The sequence below is a fragment of the Amia ocellicauda genome, chromosome 2 (genome assembly GCF_036373705.1).
Source record: "Amia ocellicauda isolate fAmiCal2 chromosome 2, fAmiCal2.hap1, whole genome shotgun sequence".
NCBI classification, from domain to species: Eukaryota; Metazoa; Chordata; class Actinopteri; order Amiiformes; family Amiidae; genus Amia; species Amia ocellicauda.
The window spans coordinates 56,933,211-56,958,648 of NC_089851.1; the positions used below are offsets into that span (position 1 = coordinate 56,933,211).

General features: G+C 42.0%; 1 pseudogene; it reads left to right on the forward strand.

Moving 5' to 3' along the window:
* The first annotated feature begins 3,365 nt into the window (after positions 1–3,365).
* On the forward strand, positions 3,366–25,438 carry LOC136713234 (ADP-ribosylation factor-like protein 13B pseudogene; annotated as a pseudogene).

Here is a 25,438-nt window from a genome sequence, read left to right on the forward strand (position 1 = left end):
GCATAGGCCACCACTCTCACAGGATTCATGGGCACATCAGGAATAGAGAGGCCAGTCAGTAAGAGCGGAGTCTGTGAATGAGGGGCTCTACAGACATTGAGTACAGCATTCCAGACAGGGGACAGCCTTGACGGATTCCCCTCTGGATCGGAAAGTGAGAGCTAAGCACACCACACACTGAAAACATTACGATAGAGGACTTCAATTTTCCCCACAAACCTGGGACCAAAGCCAAAAGCCCTAAAAACACTAAAAAGGTAGGAATGATCTACTCTATCAAAGGCCTTCTCCTGATCTAAGGATATAAGACCAGCATTAAAACCGAAGAGACTGGAAGCGGCCAATATATCCCATACTAAAAAAATGCTATAAAAAATGGACCTATCGGGCACACAGTACATCTGATCCGGCTGCACCACAGAAACCAGCATTGTACGCAAGCGATTGGCCAAGGCTTTGGACAGAATCTTAGTCTGAGCATAGGAGACTGATTGGGCGCCAGTTTTTGATGTCAGAGAGCTCCCCTTTCTTGGGGAGTAAAGTCAGCACCGCACGCCGACAGCTCAGAGGCAGTTCACAGTCCTGCACACACTCAGAAAAGACAGCACACAGATCTCCTCCTATCTGTGGCCATACAGTGCGATAAAACTCCACTGGTAGGCCGTCAATGCCTGGTGATTTCCCAGTGTGCAGTCCACTGAGGGCCTCGGAAAGTTCCAGCAGTGTCAGCTCCCCCTCAAGCTTCTGCCTCTCCACCTCAGGAACTACAGGCAGGTCCATGAGAAAACGGCGAGCCTCCACCGACTTGTCCACAGCCTCAGCTGTGAACAGCTCTTTCTAGAACTGGACCGCCAGCCCACGAATCTCCCCAGGCTCCTGCAGCAGCTGGCCAGTTGCAGTCTGTAAACAGTGCATCATCTTACGCTGTGCCGTCTTCTTCTCCAAGGCAAAGAAATACTGCGTAGGTGCATCCATCTGCGACAAACTCAGAAACCGGGAGTGAACCAGCGCCCCCTGTACCTGCGTGCCCAACAGATCCGCTAACCCTTGCTTCTTCAAAGTCAGGTCTTCAAACAGCCTAGTGCTGAAATCAGACTCCAAGGCTCTGTGGAGCTCGGAAATATCAGCCTCCAGTTCTCTCATCGCTGTGCTTATCCTTCGTGTAATATTTTCAGTGTACTGCTGACAGAGCAGTTTTATCTGAATTTTGCCCATGTCCCACCACTCCCTCAGGGAAGGAAAGGTATGTTTTTGCCTCTGCCACCTTTCCCAAAAAAAGGCAAAGCATTTCAAAAGCTTAGTATCATGTAACAACTGAATGTTTAGATGCCAATGAGAGGACTGAGCCCGTGCAGAAGGAAAAACCACTTCTATTGCCACTAAACTATGATCAGAAAACCCAGTAGGAGAGATTTTCGGTTAAATGAAGCACTGAGGGAGGAAATGAAAACAAAGTGGAAACACAGACTATGACAAACCACAACACAGCGCCAGGGGAAAACAAACGAATGAGCTCATACATTGGTGCCTGTTTTAAGGGACATACGGACTTTAGCCATCCGGTTTTTCAGGCGATCACACTTTTTTTTCCATTCCCAGCCCTTTAGACTCCCGCAGCACCAACGCCGCTGAACTTAAAAAGTTTAAAATCGGGAAAGTGATCAACAATGCTGATCCCACGTCTCCCCTTAACCGACTCCAAAAACTCCCTTATACTCTGTGTGCTGTAGCCCCCTTTGAGCAGCGGACTGGCAGACAGACAGATCAGAGTCACTCCCCTCCTCATCGCTCTCGCCGGCCCCGCTGCCCTCCGCAGTCCCGGCCTCAGCCAGCAACTCCCACCTGCTCGCAGTGCAGACACCGCGCTCCACGTCCTGCTTTTCTGCGACAAAACTGCGTTTCGCATCACTGTCAATGGGTCTACCCTTCTTCTCACGTTTCCGTTTAGGAAGTTTAAACTCCCCTTTCTCAGCCGTCACCTCCCCCTCCATTGCCACCTCTGCTGGCCGAATCTCAAGCGCCGGATCTGCCATAGACCCCTCACGAGCAGCGTCGTGGGAAAAACCTGCCTCCTGCAGAGCAATCTCACTCTCAGGCATCACAGTAGCAACCACAGCCAGAGCCACAGTCTCCCCACTCTCATGTCCCACACACCCCAGTACAGCATGTACTACCTGTACCGGCACCCCGTTCCCACAAAGCACCCCAACACCACAAATCCCAACCTTCGCACCGACACCCGACGGTCCAGCCCGCTCCCCGTCCTGCACACCCGCCGGTCCGGCCCGCTGCCCGTCCTGCACACCCGCCGGTCCGGCCCGCTGCCCGTCCCCGGTCCCTGACCCAGACTCTACGTGCCCTCCTCCACCGCAGCACTGCCACCCCCTTCTTCCCTCGATCTCCTGCAGTTCTTCGCAATATGACCTTCATGGCCGCAGACAAAACACTTCATGAGATCAGACGTAGCGAACACAACATGGTCACAGACATCCAATCGAAAACGAAAGGCAACATTCAACTCCCCGTAGGTATCAGGAAACAACATATACAGCGGCCTACGAAAAGATACACCATGTTTCAGCTCGGGACTTTTACAACCAGCGGTATCATAGTGATATCCGACATAATCTGCCCGTGTCGGCTCAGCTCCGTGATCAAAACGACATTGGAAATATATGGCGGCACATTGGAAATAGTAACTCTCCGAGCTGGGACTGCAAACGGCAAGACAGACACCAGGACTGCATCGACAACTAAACCCTCCAGAACCACTCTCCGCACTAACGCTTCATTAGCAAGAAAAACAACAGATTTATTCATCCGAGATGCGGATTTAATATTCCCACACCCCACCACTTTCCCCAATTCAATGACGCATCTTTCTACTGGGACGATCGCATCCACAATAAGTTTAATGCCGTGACGGCGAGTCAGGTTACTAAACCCCAGTCTCCCCAACTCGGGTGTAGCCATGGCGATCGCTGACAAAAGTCTGCTTCCCTGCACAAACCCAAACAGTAATACACTTTTGTACCACCCAAACCAACACAAAGAAAGAAAAGGCAAGAAGGAGAGAAGAAAAAACGGGGAAAAACCCCACTCACTCACTCACTCACTCACTCACTCACTCAAGCTCTGCGCACTCCTCCACACTCCCGCCACACATGCACACTCCCGACAGACACCACGGTAGACAGACAGCAACAGACGATAGTCGATAGATAGATAGATTAATAGCATATTAAATAGCCTAATATTGTGTGACCTATAAGACATGGCGCCAAGACAACAGCAAGCCTACGCTCGCTGTCACAGTAAGACATCACTGAGAGTTTGGTCATGTGACTGAGCGAGATGCAGTGCCGATGAGGACAGCACTGCGTGGGTACAGCAGGTTGAAATACCACACGGCCTGTGAAACGGTCATCGGGGAATTCGGGGAAATGTATCCTGTCCTGGCAATGCTGGGAAAGATTGCCTGCACAATTCCTGCGTCCAGTGTGCCTGCAGAGCGTGACAAGGTGACAAGGTTGATGAGAATTGCAAGTTGTGACAAGGGGTTGCATGGCTTCAACTTTGCACAAGCAGCGGAGCACTTCTATTCAATGAAGTCGCGCCGCAAATAAACGGGAATTTGACAAACGCAGAATTCGGACCGACCAGCCTATTATTTTTTAGACCTAATTTTGTCTTCATTTAGCTTATTTTCAAGTTATTTAATTTGACGGGCTTGGAATGCAAAGAGACGTACATTTAATGTAGGCTAATGTCTTTATTTTATTAACAATAGCAAGGCTATTGGTTTTATTTTATTGTTGTAGCCTATATGCTTGTGAAGAGTTCATTCTGCTGACTAAATAAAATACATTTGTTGGATCATAGTGTTTGTGTTTTATTGCTGTTTAAATGTAAGCTATTATATGGCTATTTAAAACATATGTCCGATAATTGTTCTATATGACCGGAATTCAGGAATGTTATTGGCCATGTTGCCCATAAAAAAAAAAAGGCTAGCACAAACTCTGCTTAGATCACGGTATTCAGATATGAATTCTGTGAGGGAAATTGCAAGAAAACTAATAGTTTTACCTAATGGAATACAATCCTCAATTAATAGATGCAGAGAAAGTGTCAGCTGTGTAAACATGCGGCAGAGGCAGAAAAAGGAACATGCATTACAACACCTTGAAGATCAAAGTACATTTATAAAGATACATGAAATGCATTCCATTTTCAGCTCTTTCGAATAAACAGTATTTGAGATGAAAATCAAATCAGAATTTTACAGTGCCATTAGTAAACGCCAGCAGAACAGCTATTCATCGGGTAAATGAGATCAGCAATGCTGGACTTCAAGATTGTAATGTGTTCTTGACACAAAATACCTTTTACTGGAATCCCATCCCTTTCCAGGGATTGGTAGTGGACAGCTCACAGTGGAATGTGTGTCCAGTGATGAGACAGGACAGACTTGTGCTACCCAGACAATTGGGCTGTGATTTGATCCAGCTTCTGAAGTATTATCTATACAGACTACTGCCTGTAGTGCTCAATAATTACTATACTACTACTACTACTACTACTACTACAACAATTTTACCCAGCATGTGTGCATTTACCTTTTACCCTCAGCCTGCTCCCGCTCCATTTCCAGGTGGGCCAGCAAGGACCTTGCCTTTTTCTGTCTCCTTAAGATTTCAGACCTATCCCCGTTGATCTCATTTAAAGAAGAAGAATTCTGGCATCTTGTAAGATGTTCCCTCATTCATGGATATATTCTGATGGCTCTTCTCAGTCTAGTGCCGAGAGAGAAAAAGATAAATTGAGCAAGAGATGCTGACAATTCAAGTCAAGCAGAAGGTAAAAGACAACACTTTAGGTAGTGGAACAGTGCTCATTATGTAGGCTACAGAAACCTGTTACTGAGCTTGTATTACCTTAGACTTGAAAGAGCAGTCAACCTCGAACCAGGAGCCTGGCCTTTTGGATAATTCTTTTGGATTCTTAACTTACTGACTGTGGCCCATTCATCTTTGGGATTCCCTTCATTGTCGTACACAGACCCTGTGCTAGTCTTTACTCTGACAGGATGAGCACCACATGCCTGCTTTAAGCTGCAAATAGCATTTCAAGCAGTTTTAACACCCCATTATGAGGCCTCATGTTAACAGTTCCTGAGAGGGGACAGCCTTGCAAACTGAAGTGTGTCTTAAGCACATGGACTTGTCGGGCTCAACAGTGTGGCAGGGTTTAATTGATTGTGCATGACAGTGATTAATGCATTAAATGGGCCAAACAATCTTGCAATAATAATTTTGCTCTTGGGACTTCTTTGCATTTTTGGTTTGGAACAACGCAAGACCGAGTTCTCGAATTGCATAATCTCTTAGTAGCTCATTCTTATGTGAGGTGGGATTGCATTGCACAATAATAATATCCCCTCTCAAACTCATTAGATAAGTATTTTCTGATTTACCATGCACAACGGAAGCTTCCCTGGAGACTCATTAGCCCGTCTCATTTATTTATTTATTTTCTACATTTTATTCCCCCCAGTTTCTTAACTATGGAGCAAAAATGACATTTTACAGCAACAAGGGGATCTTTGCTGTTTTTCTAAGATGTCCCATGAGATCTGGAAGGCTCAACTGGCTGATTGGTGCAGTTGTCAATTATTTTCTTTGGAATTAATGCATCAGGTTTTCACATTTGGAAACTTGACTTGCAACCTTTGTATTCTTTATTTAACAATTTATTGCGAAAGCATTGTAAAGTTTTAGCAGTCATTATTATTTAGTTACTTTATCTTCATATGTCTTTTCAATGGTATTTTATTTTAAATCGGAATGCGAATATGATTAGTTTTGGTTTCTCTTGTTTGTAGAACTTAACTGTTACGGTCAGATGGAAAATGCAATTAAAATCCTAAAAAACAGCTTTGGTAAGCTTTGGTCCTGTCTTTTAGGTTAGCTTGTATGTACTGCTTAATAAATATTATAACAAACACAAAGTAAAAACTGCTTTACTGGTCAGACATGTTCCTTTTAGTTATTTATTGATTCCTACCAGTGAAGATTAAAGGACTATTGTACTTGAACCATAACAATGCCATTTCCTGTACTGTTTCTTCAAGGGCAGGGAAGTTAAGATGGGCAGAATGTCAGCTAGATTAAAACGCTCCTTCTTTCAGAGGAGGGCAAGGACACTAAGAAGAGGGTGCATAATTGCAGTGCGACTACTAGTTCCTTATCAGCTTCCTGTGTATTTGACATCTAATAGCTATCCTCGTCTCCCCTCTACAGTTCAGATTCTTTAAAGTGTGGCAGGGACTAGATTAATGGATGACTGATTACTGCAGAAGGATAACATTGCTGCAAAGGTAACTAGAAATATGAATAAATAAACTATATCCACGCATGCTCATTTCCCACTCCCTTCCCAGTAGATATTCTTACACAAATGTCTATATAAATAGTTTAAGTTAATCCTGGACTTCAATGATTCTCCATTTAAAACTGCTATAATCAAACAGGGCAGACTGTAACATTATTGTGGCTGTGAGGCTGAAACCATTTTATTAGAATTGCTTTGTGCAGCTGCTTACCTTGTTGACTGACCATTCACAATTTATAACACTTCACATATGAGGTCCTCCAAAAACATACCTCAATAACTATAATATAATCCTGATTCAAAAATTCAGGAGATTCAGGTGAAGTCTGAATTTCTAAAAAACAATGTTTTATATAGAGAGGACAAAAGAAAGGTAAGTATTGCATGTAGCACAAAAGTTATTTTAAATATTTAAATAGAAGGTCAGTCTTTCAAACAGCAAACACAACATTGTTCTTTCTAGCAGATACAGATACAATCTGCTCAACATAGCCAACAAAATCATTTCAGATTCTCAGACACAGAAAAATGTACATAAAAGCAACCCAAAAAATAAGCTTCTGCAGCTACTTCTATTCATTAGAAAGAAATGCCCAGAATCTAAAAAAGGATGTACACTTTGTCTGATCAGTGACAGGAATCATGAGTACCGGTTTGTACGTTTGTTTCCGGTTAAGGGGAACTTTGCAATCCTGTCCGGTCTCAAAGTTGCCTGGTGACTATTATTGTTATTATTTATTAGTTGACACCATTTCCCAAGGTGAATTACAGTCACCAAATATACAGCTTTAAAAATAGAGCAAGAGCTATTAAATTACAATTTATTTACCCTTTACCACAATTACAAACCACAAATGCTACATTTAAAAAATAAAATAGCAATATCATGCAATAAATTCATATCAACAATCTATTAAAGAAGTAACACTGATACAAAATAAACAGTTGTCATACATATACTACTTTATTCTTAATTTATTTTTTGGGGTGGAAGTGGATGTACTTTGGGCTACATTAGGCCTGCAAACCACAGAGGGACATGGGGGGTTCAAAGTGGGGGGAGGTTAGCAGTGCATGCAGGTGGCAGGAGGGTGGATGCAGGGGTTCCATCTGTCCATAGTGTTTTGGATTATTCTGTATTGTAGATTGTGATTTGTTTTGTTGGCATGTTTGCTTAATTACCACAAAAAATAAATATAAATATTGTTTAAAGAAATTGCTGTTTAATCCTGAATTAATCATTGGCACCCTTGGCACTTAGTGAATTGAACAAACCAGACTATGGGCACTCCAGCCTAACAAAGGTTCGCCATCCCTGCTCTAGAACTGAGCTTCTGGACACGTGATTCAATTATGACCATCTAAGGCCTGATGCCCTGCCTTTTCCTTCAATTATGACATTAGCAGCAGCTTTAATCAGTGGATGATTAACAGCTTGAGTGCTGCCTCCGGTCCCAGTTATGACATCATAAGCGGCAGACGCGTCACATCCCCACATGCTACAGGGTCAGGACACACTTGCAAGTGCAACAGCGCCAGTGGATACACCGAGCTCAGGATTTGCATCATCCTTCCAGTTGTTTTCATTTGTATCACCCATCTCAGCGTGTAGAGGAGCGAATGGAGTAGCTAGCAGTCAGTGAAGAGTAGTCAGTGACATTTTCATTCAGTATGATGGTGAACTGTGGCAAATGGGTGAAACGGTTGTGCCAGCCGGCAAGGAAAGTGACCTTAGTGATGCTGGGTCTGGACAAAGCTGGGAAAACAGTGACTCTGAAAGGAATTTTGCGAGAAAATCCAGAAGACGTGGCCCCCACCGTGGGCTTCTCCAAAATCGACCTGAAGCAGGGGGACTCCGAGGTGACCATTTTTGACTTGGGTGGGGGCAAGTCGATCCGGGGCATCTGGCAAAATTACTACACCGAGTCGCACGGCGTGGTGTTCCTGGTGGACTCCAGCGATGTGGAACGCATGAGTGAGAGCAGGGACACCCTGGCCGAGGTCCTGAGACACCCGCGCATCGCCGGGAAGCCCGTGCTTGTCCTGGGCAACAAGCAGGACCGCGACGGGGCCTTGAACTCGTCCAGTCTCTCTCCCTGGAGAAGCTAGTGGACAAGTGTCACTGTACAATCGAGACGTGCTGCGCTGTGATGGACAACAGCATGAATCGGGAGCACCCCGTCAAGAGGGGGCTGGGCTGGCTGCTCCGCATCATCCACTGCGAATACGCGGCCTTGAACGGAAGGACACGGCCGAGCAGAGGGCCCTGGAGGAGCAGGACAAGCGCGACAGAGCGGAGCGAGTGCGCCGGGTCCGAGAGGAGCGGGAGCGGAGAGAGAGGGAGGAGGCCGAGCGAGAGGGGAGGGCCGCGCCGGAGGAGCAGGCGGAGGACGAGGACGGCATCATGTCCAATCCTTTCCAGCCCATCGCTGATGTCATCACTGGCAACGAGGCCAAGCAGAGGACGGAGGCCAAGGAGAGGAAACGGTGCAGGCGACGGCAGTTCACCTGGCTCCCGGGCCGGCAGACGACGGGGGCAGAGGAGGGGAGCCGTGAGAAGGAGGACAAGCGGAGGAGAGAGGAGGAGAGGGAGAGGAAGCCGAGGCGGTTCCCCTGGCGCTGGGGCTGGCGCAGGACATGCCCAATGATGACGGGCGAGGCGGAGGAGAGCAGCCCCCGGGAGGCCGACAGCGCTGTGTACAGTAACTTCACAGCGACTGAGAGTAGACTACAGCAACACGCACCTAAACCAGACCCTGTGGCTGTACATTCAGGAACGTCATAGCATGCAATTATTACACATCAACATAAAGAAAGTCTGGAGCTCCGGTTCTGCACAAACTTGAGAAACAAACCCGGTTTTCACACAGCCGGCGTCTTACACACGCAGGCAATGTCTATTTGGGTGCTTTATCGCCGGGAACAAAAACGCTCCTGCTGTTGTTTTGGGAGCCACACGGATCCTGTTCACAGCGCTTCTGAATCCGTGTGTAAAGTATAGCGCCAGTTCATGAGCGTTTCCCCACGACGTTTCCGTTTCGCTCTCCATCTTCCCCCTCACTTCCTGCTCTCGCTGCCACTTCCCGCCAACAAAACCTTGCATGTCTCTCTAGCTCCGCCGCCCGCCCTTTCACCCGCCAGGCGCTCCGATATATATATCAGCATCAATTAAATAACACTTCCCACAGTGCTTCATTTAGTTATCCATCAGGAGCCCATCCGAACACTAGTCCAATTATGATTGCCAGGCTGCCCTACATGACCCCCTGGAAAATAAAACTGCAATCAAGTCCTGAAAAAACATCATTAAACATAGTTTTAAGTGTAATATGGATTTAGTGTTATTGGATTTAATAATATTCAGATTTACAAAGAGTATAACCAAAGTGCACATCCATCGCTTCCCTTTTGTATGCCAATATACATATAATATGCAACAAATCGTGCATATGTGTATGTGTATCATATATGCAAGTTAATGTGTGTGTGTATAATATATATATATATATATATATATATATATATATATATATATATATTACACAGTGTAAATAAGCATAGTGTGTTGTCAGTACTGAAGTGTTTTAGGCTTGGAACAATCCCTTCAAGTGTTGTCAGATCCAGATTTAAACACAGAATGCATTGTATCGATTTCACAATTTTTATATCACTGTTAAAAGATACCTACGTTACTATGTCCAAACAGAGGGGAATGTAGAGCAGAGTAGATTTTATTTAGATTGTTTTTGACATGCCCGGGTTAATTGCTGCATACAGTCTAGTCTTTCTACCACCGACCAATACATCTAACTTCTGTACATTGTGTGTTTTGTTTTTGTTCTGTGAAAAGTAGGTAGCCAATCTGGACATACAATCCCCGGATAGAGCACCATTATATCAGTGGCCCCAGGCAGCCCCTCCTCCGCCTCCCCATCAGCAGATTGCCGAATCTCTGCTCAAGCATCTCGGGCTCAGTCTACTGCACAATCTCGTGGCAGTGGAACGACAGCGACCTCCGGCACAGAGGTTACAGCTGAGTCGTGGGAGCTTGCAGATGTGGTCGTGCTGCTCCAGCTGTATAGTGAAGAGAGCAGACAGAGGGAAGAGGAAAGGCAAAGGAAGGAGGATGAGAAATTTGAATGGCTGCTGGCAGTGTTGCAAAGGCAGCATGACGAGAAGATGGAGTTAATGAAAGCATGTCTTAGACATTTTAAATAATAATAAGTAGTACACATTTATCCATTTGGTCATATATATTGCAGGTAACCAAGCGTACAATTTTATTGGGGAGCTGCACCACTTTCTTTTTTTAATCTTAATTCTGTTAGCTGTATATATTGTTTTAAATTGAAAACCTTTCCACCCTGTTTCTGATGAAGAGATTAAGGTTTTCATGGCCATTCAAATCCTCATGGGCATTAAACAAATCCCCATCATATCACGATCACTGGTCTTCCCATGAAGAGCGGAGAGAAAAATAGCGCAGGCTGCTCTGGCACTGATGCTGATGTCCCCATTGTCAATGCAAAATCCTGTTCAACCAGCAATTTCCACATGATAATTTCCTTTTTCTTAGGATGCGCATTATATCTATTTATTTATTCAATGGTAATTTAACACACACAGCCACTTATTATAAAGTCCTACCTTCTTGTCTGTCACTTATATTATTAAGTAATCTTATTCTGAAACAAAGCCATAACACGTTTGGAGCTGAAAATGTGTTAAAGGCCTTATTTATCTCCTACTGTTTTCAATGTAATACTTTTATTTCATCATTGTAATGTGTGTTGGGGCAGATATTGCTCAGGCCTAGTATTATTATTTATTTTGTCTTATTTATTTCTTGGCCGATGCCCTTATCCAGTATTGTGTAAAGACCAAAAGCCAGCTGTTTCCTACAAAAACCTAGTTGGAGAGTATCAGAATGCCTCATTATAACGGACAGGAAACAGTATTGTTACTACCCAATAGGATCTGGCATGGCTGAGGCTACTACCAGCATGGCCAATCTTTGCCATCCTACTCCAAATTGTGTTTGATTAATAATTGTTGTGTATCTGTTTGTTCACATTTCTGGAAAAGTAATGCTTTGAAGTTAAGTTCCCATATTGATGCTGACAGGACAAGTCCTCTCCCACATAAATACCCAATATGTTTTTCATTCAGGGCAATTAAAAACACCTATATGGTAGGCAAGTTGTAGTGAGGTAATCACACAGGGTGAACCCAGGACAATAGTATGAAAGAGCCCTGTGTTATCCCAGGCTTCTCTGGATGTGCAATAGGAAGCTGGGTCTCAGTCGTTCTCCTCCTTCCAGCTGGTCAGTCGGGACACCATGTGGCCTCCAGAGCGCCACTGCTCATTGAACCGGCTGCCCGGGTGGCCGAGTGTCAGCCTGAATTCCCCCAAACCCATCAGAAAAGACCAACCGGTGTTTCTAAATATAAATGCAGCTAGAACACTGCCTAAGACAAACAAATAAATGATACACAATAACAAATACCGAGATACAGACAGAACAAGAACTAAAAAAGAACTGTTCTGAACATTTACAACGTGTTTGTTTCCTTTCAGTCTTTCCCCTCAGTTGGACAGATTCCTTTCTAAGACCTACAGTCATGTGTGGCTCTACACACAGAAGTTCATGTACATACAAATTACTTGGCTCTCAGTACAAGACTTGAAGATATCAATCTGGCCCCTCAGTCAAAACTGATATGTAGATAATTATGAATTAGACCCTAATAAAACACATAAGTGATGTGTCTAATGTAAAATGCAAATATGCTCAACAGACCCTGAAAGGGACTCATGGATCTGATGAGGCTGTATCATTGAAATGAATAAAAAATTCTGTAGTTATTGAATTTTACTTTAAAGCTTTTACAGCTCTGATGTCAGGTATGGTTGATCCCAAAATTATGACATTGCTAATACCTTTTGTTTTAATATTAATATGAATTAATATTCCACTTAGGCAATTAGTTAGGCAATGTACCCTGATTATATTAAAAAACAATATTTAATTTTTTACTGGCTGTTAGATATCACCTGTTGCAGGGCAGCACCACTCATCCCATTGGGATGGCTAATGGGAAAGAATGAGTTACAGTGGCAGTTTTAGGGTTAAATGTTAAATTATGGGATAATATCGAAATGCCCTTATAGCATATACCTGCATTTAAAATAACAAAACTGTTTTTATGTTCTGGTATGATTTGTATTTTGTATTACAGCTATTTAGAAATAAACAAATACATTTTGTCTCCAGGGGTGGGGACCTGGGTGGTCCACAGAAATGTTTGTACTGTATTTGGAAAACACTTAGTAGAATGGAATTGGCAGGAAATAGGTCACAAACGCTGTCATGTTCCTTAAATAACTGTAACAATACATATTATTGAATGTTATAGTATCCTGTATTAAAGTTTGTGTTGGAATTCTGGTATATTCTATGTGAATTTGAGGGAAAACATACAGTAAATTATATCAGTTGATCCTTCAGGGTGGAAGAAAATCAGGACAATAATTTCTTCTTGTGTACAAGACACTCAATTTGTAAGTTGAGTATTACATGTACACTTTCATGAATACTCACACATATAGGCCAGTGTGTTCCTAATCCATTTTCCATGTTGATCATATTTGATGGGCATGAATCACGCAGAATGGTTTTATTAAATTACCCATAAGTCTCCCTTATTATACCTCATTTTGCCCTTGCACAAAGGTGTGTTTTGTGTTGCAATGTTCAGGAATACGTACAAGAATCTGTCTAGAGAACAACAGTCAAGCATTGTAGTAAGTTTGAATTAATAATGACTTGTAAAATGCCTAGTGTCACTTCTGCTGTGTCCTTGGTGGTCATGTAAGAGGGACAATTGTGCATTTCAGAAGGAACCCTTCTTTCAGGATAGTTGGTGTTGGTAGTTGTGTGTCGTTTGTGCTTTCCCTGCCCCTGTGTTCTCTGATTAGGGAGAGATGTGTTTTAGCACACTGCCAACACTGAGATCAGCTGCAGCTAGCCAGCCCACATCAGCATTTCCAGTTGCAATATTTAGGTCTGTTTCAAGGCCCTCCAAGCAATGCAGTGGGAACAAACATGCAGAAGCGACTCCTTTACCAGAGACATTTCCTCTTGAATAAGTCACGGAAATCTGAAAAACCCTGTTGTGTAATACCAAGGCATAGAGCTGTGAATTTCAGCAGCCCTGCACCCCCCTTCCACAGGCTTTCCCTTTGGTGGTAACAGTAAATAATGGACCATGAAAAACAAAACAAAAAAATCCCCCATTACATTTTTCAGGAGAAAACATATGTTGCATTGTGTGTATTTCGTTGTTCTCCATGTGAACCTCTCTGGTAGTTTATTTTAAGGCTATTTTAAGTGACATTTCTCCCAAGTCAAACGTGCCCCTGAAAAGTATCTCGCAAAACCTTAATGATAAGAAAGAGAGTAATGTAGTGCATACTAATGGGCGTCGTGACACTGGACTGTAATAACTTGCTTCCAATGCCATTAGTAACCAAGTTAAAAATAACAAGAGATACATATTGATCAGGGACACATACAGCAGAGATTGAACAGGCTACAGTGGGGGAAAAAAGTATTTGATCCCCTGCTGATTTTGTACGTTTGCCCACTGACAAAGAAATGATCAGTCTATAATTTTAATGGTAGGTGTATTTTAACAGTGAGAGACAGAATAACAACAAAAAAATCCAGAAAAACGCATTTCAAATAAGTTATAAAATGATTTGCATGTTAATGAGGGAAATAAGTATTTGACCCCTTCGACTTGTACTTGTACTTGGTGGCAAAACCCTTGTTGGCAATCACAGAGGTCAAATGTTTCTTGTAGTTGGCCACCAGATTTGCACACATCTCAGGAGGGATTTTGTCCCACTCCTCTTTGCAGATCCTCTCCAAGTCATTAAGGTTTCGAGGCTGACGTTTGGCAACTCGAACCTTCAGCTCCCTCCACAGATTTTCTATGGGATTAAGGTCTGGAGACTGGCTAGGCCACTCCAGGACCTTAATGTGCTTCTTCTTGAGCCACTCCTTTGTTGCCTTGGCTGTGTATTTTGGGTCATTGTCATGCTGGAATACCCATCCACGACCCATTTTCAATGCCCTGGCTGAGGGAAGGAGCTTCTCACCCACGATTTGACGGTACATGGCCCCGTCCATCGTCCCTTTGATGCGGTGCAGTTGTCCTGTCCCCTTAGCAGAAAAACACCCCCAAAGCATAATGTTTCCACCTCCATGTTTGACGGTGGGGATGGTGTTCTTGGGGTCATTCCTCCTCCTCCAAACACGGCGAGTTGAGTTGATGCCAAAGAGCTCGATTTTGGTCTCATCTGACCACAACATTCAGATGTTCATTGGCAAACTTCAGACAGGCCTGTACATGTGCTTTCTTGAGCAGGGGGACCTTGCGAGCACTGCAGGATTTCAGTCCTTCACGGCGTAGTGTGTTACCAATTGTTTTCTTGGGGACTATGGTCCCAGCTGCCTTGAGATCATTAACAAGATCCTCCCGTGTACTTCTGGGCTGATTCCTCACCGTTCTCATGATCATTGAAACTCCACAAGGTGAGATCTTGCATGGAGCCCCAGACCGAGGGAGACTGACAGTTATTTTGTGTTTCTTCCATTTGCGAATAATCGCACCAACTGTTGTCACCTTCTCACCAAGCTGCTTGGCGACGGTCTTGTAGCCCATTCCAGCCTTGTGTAGGTCTACAATCTTGTCCCTGACATCCTTGGACAGCTCTTTGGTCTTGGCCATGGTGGAGAGTTTGGAATTTGATTGATTGATTGCTTCTGTGGACAGGTGTCTTTTATACAGGTAACGAGCTGAGATTAGGAGCACTCCCTTTAAGAGTGTGCTCCTAATCTCAGCTCGTTACCTGTATAAAAGACACCTGGGAGCCAGAATTCTTGCTGATTGATAGGGGATCAAATACTTATTTCCCTCATTAACATGCAAATCAATTTATAACTTATTTGAAATGCGTTTTTCTGGATTTTTTTTGTTGTTATTCTGTCTCTCACTGTTAAAATACACCTACCATTAAAATTATAGACTGATCATTTCTTTGTCAGTGGGCAAACGTACAAAATCAGCAGGGGATCAAATACTTTTTTCCCTCACTGTATGTAATGGAAATAAATGCAGTATAAAAACCCAAGGAAAACGGAGATGAGATGAATCACACATTAAACTTCAATCTGCAAATAACTGAGACCCAGCGAAGGGCAGTGGTCATGGATGATCAACACTCTTGAGCAAACACAAAGCAAAAAGATCAATATGACTTCTTCTCTGTGCATCTCTAGGTAGGATTAGACTTGTATTTTATAAAGGCAAATGCTGATGTTGTTGTTGGAGTATAAATACATAATTGTATGCTCTGGGTCAACATTGACAGCTCTAGGATATGTTATATGTAAGACCCATGCATTTCACTGCTCGTTTGAACTGTAGTTCAATTCATAAACTTTCAATCCAGTTAAATCAATCTTATTATTAATTCAGCAAAGCATTACATTCTGTGATATTAGAAAATACCTCTCAATTATTAGAAAACAGTTTTTATGCTGTTATTATCCAGATCAGTTACATCCCTGTATTACTATACTATAATGTGACAGCTCCAAACAATGCAACAATTACTTTAATTACTGTAATAAAAAATAATAATCCTCTCAAATGAAAACTTTCTCAGCAATAAAAATTGCTCATGAAACAAACAGAAAATTCGAAGAATGCAAGATAAATACAATAAACAAAACACATGTAAATGGCCAAGCTGACAAAAGTCCAACAGTCAACTGTACACAGATATAAAGTAGTAAAGGTAAGCTCCACTTCTTAGGTTAAAAAAACTAAATACAGCTTACACAGAAGGTAGTACAAACACATTCCACCTCCAAAGCGTCTTAGTAACAGCAACTTTTCATATCCTCGAACTAGGGTCTACTAAGGAAGACCAAGAGCAAAGAGAGGAGAGGTGGGTACACACTTAACACTATGAAACTGAAACCTTTTTTGTGTTTTATAATTCAGTATGTTATGTATATACACAATTGTATACTTCCTATGATAACATCTCAATCAACATACAAAGATTTATGATAAACACATTCAAGTTACACCTAGATATAAGCTAGAATGTGACCCAATGCATCGGCTACAGAATATCATTACAGCCCCCCCCCACATAATTTGCAACTATTTGTCATATATTTTGCACACATGCAGTACTGTGCAAAAGTTTTAGGCAGCTCTGAAAAAATGCTGTAAAGTAAGAATGCTTTCAAAAAAAGACATGTTAATACAGACGTGCTCAAATTTGTTGGTACCCTTACAGCTCATTGAAATAATGCTAATAATTCCTCCTGAAAAGTGATGAAATTAAAAGCTATTGCATTATGTATGCTTGCATGTCTTTGGTATGTCATAGAATAAAGCAAAGAAGCTGTGAAAAGAGATAAATTATTGCTCATTCTACAAAGATATTCTAAAAAGGCCTGGACACATTTGTTGGTACCCCTTAGAAAAGATCATAAATAATTGGATTATAGTGATATTACAAACTAATTCATTTTTTTAATTAGTATCACACATGTCTCCAATCTTGTAATCAGTCATTCAGTCTAGTTAAATGGAGGAAAGTAGTCACTGTGCCGTTTGGTATCATTGTGTGCACCACACTGAATATGGACTAGAGAAAGCAAAGGAGAGAGTTGTCTGAGGAGATCAGAAAGAAAATAACAGACAAGCATGGTAAAGGTACAGGCTACAAGACCATCTCCAAGCAGCTTCATATTCCTGTGACAACAGTTGCAAATATTATTCAGAAGTTCAAGGTCCATGGAACTGAGCCAACCTCCCAGGGCACGGCCGCAAGAGGAACATCGACCCCAGATTGAACAGAAGGATAGTGCAAATGGCACCCATCAAACCTGAGAGCTGGAGCAGTTTGCTCAGGAAGATTGGGCCAAACTACCTGTTAACAGGTGCAGAAGTCTCATTGAGAGCTACAGAAAATGTTTGATTGCAGTGATTTGCCTCTAAAGGTTGTGCAACAAAATATTAAGTTGAGGGTCCCATCATTTTTGTCCATGCCATTTTCATTTGTTTTATTTACAATATTATGTTGAAAAACTAAATCAAAAGCAGTCTGATTTCTATTAAATATGGAATAAACACTGGTGGATGCCAATTACTTTTGTCAGTTTCAAGTTATTTCAGAGGAAATTGTGCATTCTTTGTTTGTTTGTGGAGGGGTGAAGAACCCACTCTTGATGTACAGAGGATAAAGTATTTATTTAACATGCCTGGCCTGAAAGGCCCTGACATGGAAGCTCTCCACATGAGCGGAGTCTCTCTTGGATATACTGGGAGAGGTCCGGTCCTGTGGTCATCATAGCAACTGGCTCTGTTGATATATTGGTTTTTCAAACATTAATATAAAACATTAATACTGGCTCAAGGGGTACCAACAAATTTGAGCATGTCTGTAGATTATTTTTATCAATTAACTAAATGCGAAGTGAGTGAACAGGAGAAAAATCTAAATCAAATCCATACTTGGTGTGACTACACTTTGCCTTCAAAACAACATAAATTCTTTTAAATACACTTTCACAAAAGTCAGGGATTTTGTAGGTATATAGTCAGGTGTATGATTAAACAATTATACCAAACAGGTGTTAATGATGGGCAGCATGGTGGCGTGGTGGTTAGCGCTGCTCCCTCACAGCTCTAGGGGTCCTGGGTTTGAGTCTTGGCTCAGGGTGCCTGTCTGTGTGGAGTTTGCATGTTCTCCCTGTGTCTGTGTGGGTTTCCTCCCACTGTCCAAAGATATGCAGGTTAGGTTAATTGGCCACTCTAAATTCCCCAGTAGGTATGTGTGTTGCCCAGCGATGGCCTGGTATCCTGTCCTGGGTGTATTCCGGCCTTGTGCCCTATGCCTGCCGGGATTGGCTCTGGTGTCCCTGTGACCCTTACCAGGATAAGCGGTTTTGAAAATGGATGGAGGTGCTAATGATCATCAATTCAATATGTAGGTTGAAACACAATCATTAACTGAAACAGTAACAGCTGTGTAGGAGGAATAAAACTGGGTGAGGAACAGCCAAACTCAGCTAACAAGGTGAGGTTGCTGAAGATAAGTCATACACCATGGCAAGGCTGAGCACAGCAGCAAGACACAAGGTAGTTATACTGCATCTGCAAGGTCTCTCCCCGGCAGAAACTTCAAGGCAGATGGGGGTTTTCAGATGAAGAAGCAAAAAGAATTGGGCAACGTTGAGGACTGTAGATGCAGTAGTCAGCCAAGAAAACTTACTGCAGTAGATGAAAGACACATCATGCATCATTCGCATATTAATAAATATAAATAATATGACTCTATCTGGGCTTAGTTAAAACTTCAACTCTTTGCCTTAAGGGAGCCAGTTAAAACAAATGTGATGTGATGAATGCTGACACAAGCAGTGCATGTAATATTCAAAATGTAAAAAATGAGCAAAGGAAGAATAAAAACATACATCTGTGTGGTTCCCAGAAAATGGATTACCCAATGATTATTATCCATGGGATAGATTCATAAAGTAGAAGTACATACATACAGAACAAAATGTGAAAACTGTATTAGCTTTTTACATTTTTTGTATATATTTTTTGCAGGGAAAGCTTTAATGGTAGTTTCATTATTGTGGCAAGGAGTAGAACCATACACTTCTACTTCTAGGTCTACTCTACAATCAATCAATCAATCAATCAATCAATCAATCAATCAATTTCAGTGTATTGTAGTGCCCCATATACGTCTCAGGGTGCTGCACAATTTAAAAACAGCACCACATAAAAAGTGAGTAACATATTAAGTATACAAAAATTGTACTCCTTATTAAGAGATATACAATGATCAGTCTCTTAAATTGGTCTTGAATTAAGTTGCAGTGGTTTTTTTTGAGTCCGTGTGTCAGCACTTTTACAAAAGGCTTCCCATTTGAAACAAGACTCCACCCTGTGCACAGCAGCAGAGGGACACAGTTGTTTTAGTAGGAGGGGTGTCAGTTTGACTCCAGTGTGTATATTGTGCAGTGCTATTTAGATTTCAATTTTCAGGAATTTCAGGAGTGGCAGGTAACCAGAAAGAGGTGGGCTTGAAATAGGATGATGTTCTTTCTTTCAGAAAAATCACTTAAATATGCTGAAGGGGGAATTCATTATTATTATTATGATTTATTTGTTTTTGAATTGGCAGTTTCTAGAATCTTTTTGAATTTTGAAATTATGACAGAAATGTAATTTAAGTTGAATTAAGTTAAGATACTCTTCTATCGTTTACACACCAGCAAGATAATAGTTACAATCAATGCCAATGTGTTCTGTGTGGACATTTGCGGTTTATTTTACCCATCCAACTTCCAACTTCCAGCTATAAAGAAGTCCTGACGAAGGTGTGAGCAGCAGCGAAACATAGATTTTTTTCTATTCAGATGACTTTCTAAACAAAGCAACTGGCTTAATTATTTTTTGATGAACTGGTATAATAATAAATATAGACAGTTGGTCCTCCATGCACGTTGTTCCAATTGACGTCTTTTCGAAAGAACATCACTGTTGGATTACGGCACAGTTGAAAGGGAGAAATCGACTCCCTCAACAGATAGTCAAGGAACACTCAGGGCCCAATTTAATTAGAAAAATAATAAAGCTTATAGTTTATTCAACTATAATAAATTGCTCCAGAGATGGCCAGTCAGGAAACCTCGTCTAAAGTTTTTCTAATTAATATAATATAGAAGATTACTCATTTGGTTGCTAAGCAACTATATTGATGTCAGTTAGAACATAAGAAAGTTAACAAACGAGAGGAGGCCATTCGACCCATCGTGCTGGTTTAGTGTCCATTAATACCTGAGTGATCCAAGGAAACTATCCAGTCTATTTTTAAATGTTCCCAAATTTTCAGCTTCTACCACATCGCTGGGGAGTTTGTTCCAGATTGTGACAACTCTCTGTGTGAAGAAGTGACTCCTGTTTTCCATCTTTAATGCCTTGAAGCCCAATTTCCATTTGTGTCCCCGGGTCCGTGTGTCCCTGCTAATCTGGAAAAGCTCCTCTGGTTTGATGTGGTCGATGCCTTTCATGATTTTGAAGACTTGAATCAAGTCCCCATGTAGTCTCATCTGTTCCAGGGTGAAAAGGTTCAGTTCCTCAGTCTCTCAGTAGGACATTCCCTTCAGACCTGGAATAAGTCTGGTTGCTCTCCTCTGAACTGCCTCTAGAGCAGCGATATCTTTCTTGAAGTGTGGACCCCAGAACTGTCCACAGTATCCAGATGAGCTCTAACTAGTGCATTGTACAGTCTGAACATCACTGCCCTTGTTCTCTATTCTACACTTTTGACAATATACCCTAACACTCTGTTTGCCTTTTTTATTGCTTCCCCACATTGTTTGGATGGAGAAAGTGAGGAGTCCACATAGACTCCTAGGTCTTTCTCATGCGATACTTCATCTAGTTCTATTCCTCCCATAGTGTATTTGTCCACATTGAATTTCATCTGCCAGGTGTCAGCCCACAACTGAATATTATCTAAATCCCTTTGAATAGCCTGTGCTGCCGAGATTATATCTGCTGAGCCACCTATTTTAGCATCATCTGCAAATTTGACAAGTTTGCTAACTATCCCAGAGTCCAGATCATTAATATAGATTAAAAAAGCAAAGGCCCTAGTACTGATCCCTGTGGAACTCCACTAACAACCTCACTCCAGTTAGAAGCAACTCCTCTAATCGACACCCTCTGTTTCCTATACATCAACCAGTTCATAATCCATCTACTTACATTACCCTGAATGCCTACAGCTTCCAATTTGAGGATCAGTCTTTGGTGTGGAACCTTATTAAAGCTTCCTGAAAATCTAAGTATATCATATCATATGCTTTCACATGATCTACAGCTGCAGTTGCATGTTCAAATAATTCTAATAAATTAGTAAGACATGATCTGCCTCGTCTAAACCCATGTTGACTATCTCCAATAATATGTTTTTCATCAAGATGCTCCTCTTTTTTCTGTCTAATATTTTTTTCCAACATTTTACAGGTGATGCAGGTGAGACTGATTGGTCTGTAATTTCTTGACTCAGTTTTGTCCCCTTTCTTGTGGATTGGTATGAGATTTGCTGTCTTCCAGTCAGTTGGCACATCCCCTGTTCTAAGTGTCATTTGGAATATTTGAGTTAGCGGCCTATAAATTATTTCCCTAATTTCTTTAAGTACCATTGGAAATATCCCATCTGGCCCAGGTGATTTGTTTGTTTTTAATTCTGCTAGTCCCTTTAGTACCTCCTCCTCATTTATCCAGGTTTCACTGGACTGATTGTTAACCTGTGGCATGTTATCAATTTTTTCTTTTGTGAAAACCTCTGTGAAATACTCATTTAGAACTTTTGACACATCTTGTTCGTTTTCCATGATACTTCCATTTGTGCCCTTTATCTGTTTCACTTCCTCCTTTATTGTCCTCTTGCTGTTGTAATATTGAAAAAAGCTCTTTGCATTAGTTTTAGCTCCTAAAAGAGCTATGTTTCTTTCTATTTCCCTCTTTGCTTTCCTGATCTCTTTCTTAAGGTCTCTTTGCAGCTCAACATATTCTATGTATTTTGTTTTGTCTCCATCCCTTTTGTATGCGCTATACAACATTTTCATTCTCTTGATATTTTTTGCATTCTTCTATTAAACCATTTTGGGCAATGTTTGTTGGTCCTCAATTTGCTATGTTTTGGTACAAATTTCTCCTGAGCCTCAAGTAGTATAATCTTAAAATATACCCATCAATTTTCAACTGAATCTGTATCCAGTGTGCTCCAGTCTAACTGTTCTAAGTGCTGCCTCATGCCTTCAAGATTTGCTTTTCTAAAATTGTAGACCATTGTTTTAGACTTGGTCCTTGATTTTTGAAAGAATGCCTCAAAGCTAACCATATTGTGATCACAGTTTGCCATTGGTTCTCTAACTAGTGTCCCTCTGACTCTATCTTGGTCATTTGAAAAGATCAAGTCAATGCATGCACTCTTCCTGATTGGTTCCCTGACAAAGTCCCGAGAAACTGCTGATTTCCAATGAACATGATGTCATTCCAGATGTTCTGCGTGTGCGTCACTGCCAACGCCCCTTTAGCTATTTCCATAACCGGTGGAGTTTTAGAATCGGGGGAAAGGAATAGCCAGTTTATATGTGATGGCAAACTAATTAGAAGTGCTTACAGTGGAGTCGACAGTCAACATGTGGGCAAACAATCTCGCCCGCCCCCGATTTTCTCTAATATTTATTAATGTATCAGCAGACGCCATCATCCAGAGTGACCTACAGTTTACACAAACATTTCACAAAGTACAAAGTGCAGTAATAAGAACCAGTACGACATACAATAAGCAACCCCCAGCAGACTGAGGATCATTGGGTGTCCAACGACACAAGGTTACAAATGTTTTGCAATTGAATGTAACTTTCACTTTTTCAAAAGTAACTCTATCCCTTTATGTGAATAAAATTACAAATTAAACAGTACAGTAACATTAAACCTTTGTAATTGTTAGGCCTACAGCTTAAATGTGAGTGTCATGTGCCCAGAAACCATGTGACAACCAATGTTAGAAGCTGCCTATTGAAGTTGCACTTTGCTTAAAATACATGATCTCCAGTAAATAGTTTTCATTACAGTCTTGTAACAAGGGAATTGCTTCATTCCCATACAAACAGTCAGACAAAGATAACCACCCACAACTGATTTCCAAGATGTTTGCATCCAAAGGAACAATAGGAGGAAATGGTCATGAGAATTGTTCCTTGCTAAGACTACTTCCGTTAATTATTGGAGGAGAAGTTCCAGAAGTTGATAAATCTTGGGAAATTCTAATGGATCTAAAAGAGATAGTTGAACTTGCATCATCGCCTAGGTTCACGGATGAAACTATCCAGTACTTGGAATGCAAAATCTCTGATCACAAACAACTGCTGAAATAAGTCTTTCCTGACTTTAGATTACGTCCAAAGCACCACTATATTGAACACTACCCTCACTACTACTAGGACAATGCGCTTTGAAGGAAAACATACATTTTTCAAAAAAGTTGTTCTTGAAATTCTCAAAATGTTAAGAACATATTAAAGACCCTAGCAACGAGACACCAGAAAATGATTGCATTCCACCTCAGCTCACCATCTTTCTTCAGACCAGCAGTGCAAGCTTCTAACATCACTGCAGTATACACCAATCAGCCATAACACTACGACCACTGACAGGTGAATTAATAAAACTGATAATCTTGTTATCATGGCACCTGTCAGTGGGTGGGATATGTTACGCAGCAAGTGAACATTTTGCCCTCAAAGTTGATGTGTTAGAAGTAGGAAAAATGGGCAAGTGTAATGATCTGAGCGACTTTGACAAGGGCCAAATTGTGATGGCTAGACAACTGGGTCAGAGCATCTCCAAAAATGCAGCCCTTGTGGGGTGATCCCAGTCTGCAATGGTCAGTACCTAACAAAAGTGGTCCAAGGAAGGAAAAACGGTGAACCGGCGACAGGGTCATGGGCGGCCATGGCTCATTGATGCACATGGGGAGTGAAGGCTGGCTCGTGTGGTCCAATCCAAGAGACGAGCTACTGTAGCTCAAACATAGCCACATAGCCGCAGACCAGTCAGGGTGCCCATGCTGACCCCTGTTCACTGCCAAAAAGCACCTACAATGGGCACGTGAGCATCAGAACTGGACCACGGAGCAATGGAAGAAGGTGGCCTAGTCTGATGAATCACGTTTTTTTTTTACATCATGTGGATGGCCAGGTGCGTGTGCGTCGCTTACCTGGAGAACACATGGCACCAGGATGCACTATGGGAAGAAGCCAAGCCGGCTTAAGCAGAAACACATTAAAACACAGAAATACATAATAAAACTGTGACAGTGCTAATAATCATGCAACATATCACGGAGAGAAAAATATAAAGGAATAAAATCTATCAAGCAATAAGAAACTTATAATTATAATGAGAATTATCCAGTGTAAGGAGAATTATTCAGCATACCACACTCTCCCCCTCAAAATAAGATGTCGTCCCAACATCAAATTGCTTAGTCAGTAACAGTAATACTCACTTTACAGTATTTCAAGTCTTTGAACTTTACCCAGCAGTTGTTGTCTACAACATCTGATATTACAGCACTGTCATCAACATTTTCCTTGTACAACTTTAGATGCAAAGTGTGGGTAGTGGTTATCACCCACCATCTGCACATTGTACCATGATGGGGTCCCAAGATTGTCATATGTAAACTTATTTGGTGGCCGTCGCTTCCTCCTGATGAACTGGTACCCGTTTTCCTCCTCTGAGGTCCTGTTCCTGGACCCAAGCGCTTCAGTTGTTTCATTAACAGGCAAGTATCGTTCCATTGGGTCAGTAGTTGGTTCATTTTCATGAAGTTCTTGTCTTATGGCCGTTGTATGGGCAGGTTCTAGAAGATCCATCTCTGACTCGGCTGAAGGTGACTGTGGCCTTGGTTCCGACACTGTCGAGCTAGATCGAGGCCCACAAGGTACTAACTGTGGTGGTAACATATCCCTTTTTCCTAGGAGATCACTGCTTTCTAGTGATCTTCTCTGATAAGGCTCCACTTGAAAGTAGTGCTCATCCTCTTCGCTTGCACTATCACACTCTGGCTCACATTCTCTCCCCCTGTTGGGCCGAGTTCTGCTGTTTCTTGGTTGATGTCCTTGCTTTGGTTTGGTACTTTGAGTTGATGTGGTGTTAAGAGGTAAATGGTCACATGGATGGAGAAGATTGCGATGTAAAACTCTTTACTCTGCTCAGGTTTTACTTCGTAGATTGGTCCATCATCTGCCACCTGGCGTGTGACAACGTGAACTTCATCCTCCCAGTAATTCTGCAGTTTCCCGGGCCCACCTCTTGGAGTCAGATTTTTCACGAGGACCCTGCTTCCCAGGAATAG